The following is a 10,994-nucleotide window of genomic DNA, read 5'->3' on the forward strand; positions in this document are numbered from 1 at the left end:
TTTCACATATTTACTCTAGATCTCAAAGGAGTACCTGACTTTTATTTTCTTTTCTTTCCTTTTCTTATCTTTTGATAAGTGAGGCTTATCATTATTTAGTTCATCCTTAAGATTTACTGACATCAGAATTTGACAGATAAGAAGCAATAATCTAGTTTGTGACTTAGTAATAAGATACACAAAGTAAACTTGACTAAGCTCAATATCAGAATTTGCTTGTGTTAATGAGTTTCCACATAAACAACTAATTCAAACATGGGATTTCTAGTATGTTAAAGACTACTAGGTCAGTATCTGGCATAGTTATCCTCATTGGATTGAATAGTCACAGAACATTCAAAAACACTTATTAGAGTATATAGTTCCACATCAGATAACAATCAGCATGTAATGAATTTTAATTAGAACACAGATTATATGAAAATAAAACAATCTGTAAACACTGATCATAAAGTCTAATACATGAGAACAAAAACTAAGCAGATTTGGAGAAAGAACCTGAAACCATTCCAAGTTCATTTACCAGTCTTGTAAAGGTAGCTTCACATAGTGGTTTTATGAAAATATCTGCTAGTTGTTGATCTGTTGGAACAAAATACAATTCCACTGTACCTTCCATCACATGTTCCCTTATGAAATGGTACCTAATGCTGATGTGCTTTGTCATTGAGAGTTGAACTGGATTACCTGTCATAGCAATAGCACTTTGATTATCTCAGTAAATAGGTATTTTAGAAAATTCTAACCCATAATCCAGTAACTGATTCTTCATCCAAAGAATCTGTGCACAACAGCTTCCTGCAGCAATATATTCTGCTTCTGCAATTGATGTGGAAATTGACTTATGTTTCTTGCTAAACCAAGAAACCAGTCTACCTCCAAGAAATTGGCAACTTCCACTAGTGCTTTTCCTGTCTATTTTGCATCCTGCAAAATCTGTATCTGAGTAACCTATTAGCTTAAAATCTGATTCTCTAGGATACCACAATCCTAGATCAGCTGTACCCTTAAGGTACTTAAGAATTCTTTTCACAGCTATTAAGTGAGGTTCTCTTGGATCAGCCTGAAATCTTGCACAAAGACAGGTAGCATACATGATATCAGGTCTACTTACAGTTAAATAGAGTAAAGAGCCAATCATACCTCTGTAGTTAGTAATATCTACTGATGAACCAGTATCTTTATCTAACTTGGTTGCAGTGGCCATGGGAGTGGATGCAGTTGAACAATCTTGCATTCCAAATTTCTTCAGTAAATTTATGGTGTACTTGGATTGACAAATAAAAATACCTTCTTCATTTTGATTGACTTGAAGTCCCAGAAAATAGTTGAATTCTCCCATCATACTCATTTAATATCTTGACTGCATTAGTTTTGCAAACCTTTCACAGAATTTGGCATTTGTAGAACCAAATATGATATCATCAACATATATCTGTACCAAAAGTAGGTCCTTTCCACGGTTGAGGTAGAACAGTGTTTTATCAATTGTACCTCTGTGAAATCCACTTTCCGAAAGGAATTGAGCTAAAGTCTCGTACCATGCTCTAAGAGCTTGCTTAAGGCCATAAAGTGCTTTGTCAAGCCTGTAGACATGATTTGGAAATTTTGAATCTACAAAGCCTGGAGGTTGTTCAAGATAGACCTCTTCTTCCAATTCTCCATTAAAAAAAGCACTTTTCACATCCATTTAAAAGACTTTAAACTTTTTGTGAGCAGCATAAGCCAAAAAGATTCTTATAGCTTCCAATCTAGCAACTGGTGTAAATGTTTCATGATAATCAATAACCTCATGTTGAGAGTAGCCTTTAGCAACCAGCCTTGCTTTATTCCTTAAAATTATACCATCACTGTCAGTTTTATTTCTGAACACCCATTTTGTGCCAACAATGGATCTGTTCTTTGGTCTTAGCACTAGGGTCCAGACTTTATTTTTTTAAAATTCATTTAACTCTTCCTACATTGCTTGCTCCCAATCAGCATCTTGAAGAGCTTCTTCCACTTTCTTTGGTTCAGTCTGAGATAGAAAAGAATGATAGAGACATTCATTTGATGTTGCAGTTCTAGTTCTGACACCTGCTTCAGGATCTCCAATTATTAAGTCAGGTGTATGTGATTTGGTCCACTTCCTTGCAGATTGAAGTTGACTTCTAGAACTGGATCCTCCCCCATGATCCATGTTGTCTCCATCAGTATTTTCTGATGCTCCCCCTGTAGTTATACTCTCTGAGACTTCAAAATTTGACTTGGATCCTTCAGGATTCGAAGTATCAGAGTTTTCAGAATTATCAGAATTTGGCTCATCAGAACTAGATGAATCAGAACTTGAAGAGCCAGTGACAGGTTCTGATGCTTCTTGAGAGTCTTGAGATGTGGTAGGATTTCCAACATGCTCCCTCTGGACAGGTGCATTTTCCTTTAGAGTTGTTACCACAGTTTCAATGACATCAGAACTTAACCCGTCAGAACTTACAGGATCAGATTTTAAGTCATCGGAATTTACAGAATCAGAATTTAAGTCTTCATTTTCAAATCTCAGCTGATCATGATCATTGAAATCTTCAAGTCCAGTAATCTTTTTATCATAAAAAGATACATTGATAGATTCCATGACAATCCTTGTTCTTAAATTGTAGACTCTGAAGCCTTTTATGGAAAGTGGATATCCAACAAAAATTCCTTCATCAGCTTTTAGATCAAATTTTGACAGCTGTTCAGGATGAGTCTTAAGAACAAAACACTTACAACCAAATACATGAGAGTATTTCATATTTGGCTTCTTTTTTTCACCATCTTATATGGTGTTTTTCCATGCTTGTTTATGAGTGTAGCATTCTGTGTAAAACAAGCAGTCTGCACAGCTTCAGCCCAAAAGTAGGTTGGCAGTTTTGCTTCATCAAGCATAGTACATGCAGCTTCAATGAGAGTCCAGTTCTTTCTTTCTACAACTCCATTTTGCTGTGGAGTTCCAGGTGCAAAAAATTCCTGTTTGATTCCATGCTCTTTGCAGAACTCTTCCATGATTGAATTCTTGAACTCAGTGCCATTATCACTTCTTATAATTTTAATAGAATCTTTGACCAACTTATCCAGCTGTCTGACATGAGCAGTTAGAGTAGATGTTGTTTAATTCTTCTTGTGCAAGAAGTACACCCAAGTGTACCTTGTGAACTCATCCACTATAACCATAGCATATTTCTTCTTTGCAATAGACATGACATTGACTGGACCAAATAGATCAACATGCAGTAGGTGAAAAGGCTCAAGAATTGATGGCTCAGTTTTGCTCTTGAAAGAAGATTTTCTTTATTTTGCCTTTTGACATGAATCACAAAGGCCATCAGGAGCAAATACTGATTTTGGCAGTCCTTTCACAAGATCTTTCTTTACAAGCTCATTTATGTTGTTGAAATTTAAATGAGGGAGTCTTTTGTGCCAATTCCAGCTTTCTTTAATTGATGCTCTACTCAACTGACAGATTGCAAAACCATCAGTACTTGTTGAAAGTCTGGCTTCATAAATGTTACCATGCCTGTAACCTTGCAGAACCACTTTGCCTGTAGAATTGCTTACAACTTCACAGTGTTCTTCAAGGAAATCCACATGATAACCTCTGTCACAGATTTGACTCACACTTAGCAGATTGTGTTTAAGTCCTGAGACAAGAGCTACTGTTTCAATGATGACATTCCCAAGATTAATATTGCCATATCCCAGAGTTTTTCCCATGTTTCCATCTCCATAAGAAACTCCTGGGCCAGCTTTCTCCATAAAGTCTGAGAGCAGGGCTTTATTTCCAGTCATATGTCCTGAACATCCACTATCCAGTACTAGGATTTTTTCCTGTTGCCTTGCAATCACAAAGACCATTAATGGTTAGTTTTAAGGACCCAAACTTGCTTGGATCCTTTGGCCTTTTTAAGTTTGTTAGCATTTACAATGGATTTAATATCAGAGTTTATACTAACATGCTATTTATCAGAACTTATATCAGACTTTGCATCAGACTTTACACTAGAACGAATTAAAATAACTTTCTTCAAAGAAGGTTTTATTTGATAATAATCATAGTACAAACTATGATATTCCTTACAAGTATAAATGGAATTCCATAAACTACCACAATGAAAACAAGGATTTTGTGGCTTAAACCTAACAGACTGACTCTTAACTCCTGAATTAGGAGGTAAAGAGTTTATATTCTTATTCTTCCTATAAAAAGAAGCAAGATGGTTAGAGTTTCCACAGTTATTACATTTCTTTCTGGGAGCATTAGGAACAGGCATATAATTATTGCTTTTATTCACACCTTCCTTTCCATTCCTATTTTTCCTAGCTGTCTTTACCTTGTTGACATTCCTTATTTCTTTCAGCTTATGCTTAAGCTGCTTCTTAGTCATTAAGCCTATGTTAACTTCAGCTGGTTTATCCTGTTCTAATTTGTCAGAAGTTGACCTTTCCTTAACTTCTGTCACAGACTCTTTAATCTTTTCAGAATTAGACTTTACAGTTTTAGCTACAAACTTAATATGATTTACCTTTGGCTTAGCAGTCTGTTTAACAACAATTGGGTTAATTTGTTCAGTTCCTTTTTCACTTTTATCATCTCCATAACCTAAGCCCTATTTCCAGTTTACACTACTTAATAAGTTCTGAGTTGTTCTGCCAGAGTTAGTCCAAGTCCTGATAATCTCTCTTTCTTTTTCTAACTCAGTTTTTAGAGATTGATTCAATTTTAGCAATTCATCTCTAACATAAAAAGCATCATCTCTTTCTTTCGGAGTTTGATGGAACATAACTAACTCTTTTTCCAAATAGTCATTCCTTTCCTTATAAGCAAGATTTTCAGAAGTTAATCTTTCACATATTAAAGTTTGATCTCTGTAACTAATAAACATGGTTTTAAGATATAATCTCAACTCAGTAATATCATCAGTATGAAAAGCATAAGTTGTTTGAGGTACCTTAAATTCAGCAGTTTCAGGGCTGCCATCAGCATTTGCCATTAAAGCATAATTCACCTCATCTTCAGAATTTGAAGAGTCTGTCCAGCTTTTCTTCTTTGTGATAAGTGCATTGCCTTTGTCACTCTTTCCTTTCTTACAGTCAGGAGATATGTGGCCTCTTTCACCATAATTGTAGCATTTGACATTTGAGTTGTTTCCTCTGTCAGACTTTGCACTTTTGCCTTCATACTTTCTGAACCCTTTCTTATCAGAACTTCCACCATTCTTGGAAAACTTCTTTCCCCTTCTGAATTTCCTGTAGGATATCTTTGTGATACCCTTCACTATAAGAGCACACAATTTCATCATCTCTTCATCAGCATCTATTACAGGTAAACTTTCAGTTTCTGAATCATCATCATCAGAACTTGATGATTCTGAATCAGACTTTATGATGAGAGCCTTTCCTTTGCCTTTCTTTGAGACATCCACCTTGGGGGATTCCTCCTCAGCTTTAAGAGCAAATGTCCTTGACTTTCTCCCATGTCTCTTGCTCTTTTGATCCATCTCAAGTTCATAAGTCTTGAGCATAGCATAAATTTCATCAAGAGTAGTTTCATCAAGAGCATAGTTGTCTCTTATAGTAGTAGACTTCAAATCCCAACTTTCAGGAAGAGCTAAGAGGAATTTTAGATTTGAATCTTCAAGATCATATTCCTTGTCCACCAGTGACAGATCATTCAAGAGTTTGATAAACCTGTCATATAAGTCAGTTAATGACTCATCAGCTTTTGAGTCAAAGTGCTCATACTCTTGAGTGAGTATAGTCCTCATATTCTTCTTGATTGCATCAGTTCCCTGGCATCTTGTCTCCAAAGCATCTCATGTCTCCTTTGCAGTCTTGCAATGAATTACCCTGTTTGACATGACATTATTAATGGAACTATGCATCAAATGCTTTACCTTTGCATCATTGGCAATGGATGAGATATCTTCAGCTGTATACTCACTTTTTTCCTTTGGTATGGTATTTGCTGGCTGATCTGCAACTACAACAGAGAGCTTGGTTGGCTTATATGGTCCTTCATTAATTCTGTCAAGGTATTCTGGATCTGTAGCTTCCAGAAATATAGCCATCTTCACTTTTTATATGGGATACTCAGAAGGTCTCAGTATGGGAACCCTAATAGTCTTATATTGACTGTGGGTTTGAGTCTTTTGAGTTTCTTTAGTTTTAGTGGGCTTGGTTGGTGTTTATTCTTCTTCAGACATGATTGTTTGGATCTTTACTTTATGTGTGTTTATAGAAAAGCTCTGATACCAATTGTTAGGTCACACAACACTGTAGAAGGGGGTTGAATGTAACACCCCCAGATCCGGGGTCGGGGATCCGGGTCGTCACGGTCTTTCTTTCCACAATATCACTTCACTTAATTAATAATAACCAACCTTATGCTGTGACCCCACACTAACATACACCACAACCCGTTATAGTCTCAGAGATGAAATTCAAATAAGTACAAGTCTTTGAATCCACAATTTAAAAGTTATTACAACCCAAAACGATTACTTGATAAATTTACAGTTAATTGCCATTATCTGCCACAAGTTATAATTATACATAATTGATTCTCAAAAGCAGATGGTCTAATCTACAATAGATCTACCTCTGCAGCTATAGCAGCTACGACATCAACGGGAAGACGCGGAACGCTTTCCACGCGCTTGCGCTGGGTCTGCTGGAGTCTGGTCATCTTTCCTAACTGTTGTTGTGTGATGAAAGAAGAAAGCAAGGGTGAGCAGCAAGCCCACCAAAATAATATGCATAATTATTTACAGTATATGAGTCTACTCATAATACTCATGAAAGTCTTGGTCAAAAGAAATGAACCAAGTTGATAACTTAATGCGATGAAGTCGCAAAATATTCAGTATATATATATACATATATACTTTTCAAAATATTGGAAGTCCTCTTCCATGCATAATATACACAAAGTCCCAGTGTATAACTGTATATAAAAAAATATCGTTGCAAGGTGATCTCATATATCTAACCTTGTCTCAACGTTTTTCTGAAAATCTTTGTCATTCATAAGACAATTATTAATTAGATATAAGTTTAAAAGATGAAGTTACCAAATACTTCGCTACACTTATATCATTCCCAAATACTACTTGAACTACCACCGTTCAAGTTATAATCAATTTCAAAAGTTCATCCCACTGATGAGACCACAAGATAAGACTTGAATAGATTCAATCTTTGAAATATTATTGAATGAAAAAGTTATGAGATACATTATTTAGCCCCGATATATATATATATCCACATATATATATCCCTTTAAACATTTCCTGAAACCTCTGTTATGCAAAGTATGAACAGAGTTTGAAACATCCAATGAATTTTGGAAAGGAAAAGAATTTTGGCATAAACCCGATATCTCGCTGATCAGGCAAAGATACCAATAAGTAACCTTTTCTACTAGTAGATGGACGAATTCCCCACTGGTCATCACCCTGGTCATAATTAAGACCTATGCTGGACTGCCACTCAGCCACCTATGCATTTGATGGACTCCCACTGAGCCACTTACACAATAATAGACCGTACCTCGGCCTGTCGCTTATGCCGACTCAATGAGAGGGGCTTACTTCCCGAACGTTGGGCAAGTAATCAATTCATTTACCAAATCTGCAACCTTGTTGCGAATATAAAATACACCACAGAGCCGGATTTCCCAAGTTTTGAGCGGGTATTTAAATCCCCTTTAAAAAGGAAGATCTTAAATATAAAAATGAGTTTTGGGATCCGCTCTGACTTTTAAAAATCATTTTGAAGACTCGAAAACTCTTTAAAGAGTGTTTGGAGTAAGGCTGATTTAATGAAGTAAATCAGTCCCCAGAATATTAGAAAATATCTGAATATTATTAATTAAATAATATTCCCATAAAGAATAGTCTTTATAAAAATAATTGAAGTAGAAGTATTAAAATTTATACTTGAAATGAGTATTAAATAACCAAAGATATACTTATATGAAAGTATTATCTTTATTTGAATAATCGAAAATAAGCTTGATTATTAACACCTTATTCTTTAATAAAATAAAGAATATATTTCAGCAAATAATCGGAGTCATAGATCCTCAAATGAATATTCAAATAATATTCAATAAATAAAATACGCTGAGTCCTAATATCTCGAATGAATATTATAAATAATATTCATTAAATAAAATAAAGAGTCTTAAGTCCTCGAATGAATATTCAAAATAATATTCATTAAATAATATAAAAGAGTCATAAGTCCTCGAATGAATATTCGAAATAATACTCGATAATAAAATAAAGTTTAAAGTTATCGAATAAACCTTATTCGATTAATAGTTTTGAAAACTATGACCATATATATGTATATATATATAAATATATATATATATATATTCATATCCATATATATACAAAATCTACTCGGGATCCTCGACTCCCGGTTTTAGAAAATATTTTCACCTTTTGGGTCCCTATACTAAGGGTATATGCAAGTTACCGCTATCCTCTAGCATAGGTATTATCAACTGAACCAACAGATATATATTTCAAGAATATGAAACAGGCATGCATATATACCGTATCATATGCTACAATATATCGCAAGAATTTGCTAAATAACCAACATGCATCTATCGCAAGATAATGCATATACAAGTGTATTCATCACAACAACAGTATAACGGATAGAATACTTGCCTGAGCGACTGGGGATTACGAATGGCTCGGGACGAGTCTGGTAACCTATAAACAACAAGTAAGTTGGAATTAAACCAAAGTCACTTGTAAATCTATACTTTAACTAACTTAGACTCTAACGCTTGTTTTGCGCTCACTGATTCGCTTAAGTCACTCGGGTACCCTCGGCTCCACCATTTTTAATAATTTAACCTTTACGAGTTTTAAAGCGATTCCTTCGCGAATGTCTTACCAACTGCCTAACACACTTACCATAAATGTTTCATACATTAATTAACCCTTTTTGGTCTTTAACCTATGTTTCAAAGTAAGGCGAGGGAAAAAGTTTCGTTCGCGAAATGCCGTTACTTGAAACGGTCGTTTCTCCTAAACCGTGCATCGGAATCGAACGAACTACATATCAAAACGAAGCTCGTAACATGAGCTATCTAAACATGGCAGTGGTCATAATCTAGCAGGGGGTTCTCGGGTCCTAATGCTATGCACAAAAACAGTCCAAAGAAAATCGGACGTTACGACGGCTATGTTTACGCGATTTCCAATATTTTTAAACCATTCAAACCCATTCCAAATCAACCCCAAATCCAACCTCAAATCCATCATACAACAAACATCCATCCTTATCACATCATAACAATCCCAACAAATCCACATTAACCATTTATACTATTCTTTATCATGAATTTAAACTACACTTAAGTTCATTAATCAACAACCAAGATTTACAACTTCAAAAACAACCCAAAACCCATTAATCTCTACATACACAATCATCAAGCCTCTCATGAACTCTAATACTCATTTTATGCTCTTAACTTTCAATAACAAAGCTTGGTTAAGAGATTATACCTTCCTTGGAGAGTGGAGAATCAAGGGGATGGCTTGGAATCATCTTTAAAGCCCTTATCCAAGCTTAGTCTAAACAAAACTTCAAGAACACAAATTTTAGTTCTTGAAAACACTATTCACCATCTTCTTTGATGATTTATAGAAAAAGATTGGCTTGGATTTAGAAGCTTAAACTTATAGGAAGTATGTAACTTAACTAGGAGAAGCTAGGATAATTACCTTGCTAAATAGTAAGTGGAGGAGCTTGGATCTTCAAAAATTAAGAAAAGGACCCGTGAGCTTCCATGGAGAAAGAAGAAGAGAGAATTTTGTGTTTTGCCTTGTTTTGATTTTTTGGTTGGTTGATTTGGTTTTTGTTTTTGATTTAGTAATTTACCTTCTTGCCCTTGGATTTGTGTGGTTACAAAGCCACCACACCTCCTCCTTCCCATGTCATGCTTATCTCATCCACATGATGTCATCCTTCCTTCCTTGTCTTCTTTCTATTGGTTGGATGACATCATTCCCATTAATCCCTTTGATTAGCTTCCTAATCGTTTGCCTAATGACCGCTGATCTGTTGTACGGTTCGCTTAACTTTCGTTTTGTTTATCGTTTGAGGGATCATACCCGGGATCTTATTACTTAGGTTCCCTTAACCTTTCTCAATATATTATATTCCTTTTATGATCCTCTCCTATAATCCTTTTATTTAAATCCTTTTTATCCTGTTACCTTTTTCTCAAATCTTTCCGTATCTTGTGGATTTCCGGGAAAAATCAAAGTGTTCGGAATTGGATTCTGACGATCTTTACATACACTTATATACCACATAGAGTACTAATAATATCCCATAAGATCAATAACAGAACCCCTACATAGCGTGGCATGAAAAGTTTTCTCGTTCAGCAAAAACACTATTCATAAGGGTTTCAAAATTTCTCAAAAATTGGGGTTATTACAGTCTCCCCTCCTTAAAAGGATTCCGTCCCGGAATCAGATAGAAAACAAATGGGGATACTTTCTTAGCATTACACTTTCTAACTCTCGAGTCAATTTTCCACATTGTGGTTCTACCACCAAACTCTGCCTAGTTTGATAATCCTTCTCCTAAGCACTTGTTCCTTTTCACTCTATAACCCTTCCTGGTTGCTCCATATAGGTTACGTCGGGTTGCATATCTATGCGCTCATATGCCCCTATTTGACTGGCATCCGAATTACACTTCCTTAACATTGATACGTGGAACACGTTATGAACTTGCTACATATTCGGGGTTAGGGCTAGCTTATATGCTAACTTCCCAAACGTCTTAATATATCCAAGGGTCCAACAAATTGTAGACTTAGCTTTCCTTTCTTTCCGAACCTCATCAATCCTTTCCAAGGGATACCTATAACATTACTAGGTCCCCTATTTCATACTCTTTATCCTTTCGTGTCAAATCAACATACTTATCATGTCCAT

The sequence above is a fragment of the Apium graveolens genome, chromosome 3 (genome assembly GCF_009905375.1).
Source record: "Apium graveolens cultivar Ventura chromosome 3, ASM990537v1, whole genome shotgun sequence".
In the NCBI taxonomy this organism is placed as follows: Eukaryota; Viridiplantae; Streptophyta; class Magnoliopsida; order Apiales; family Apiaceae; genus Apium; species Apium graveolens.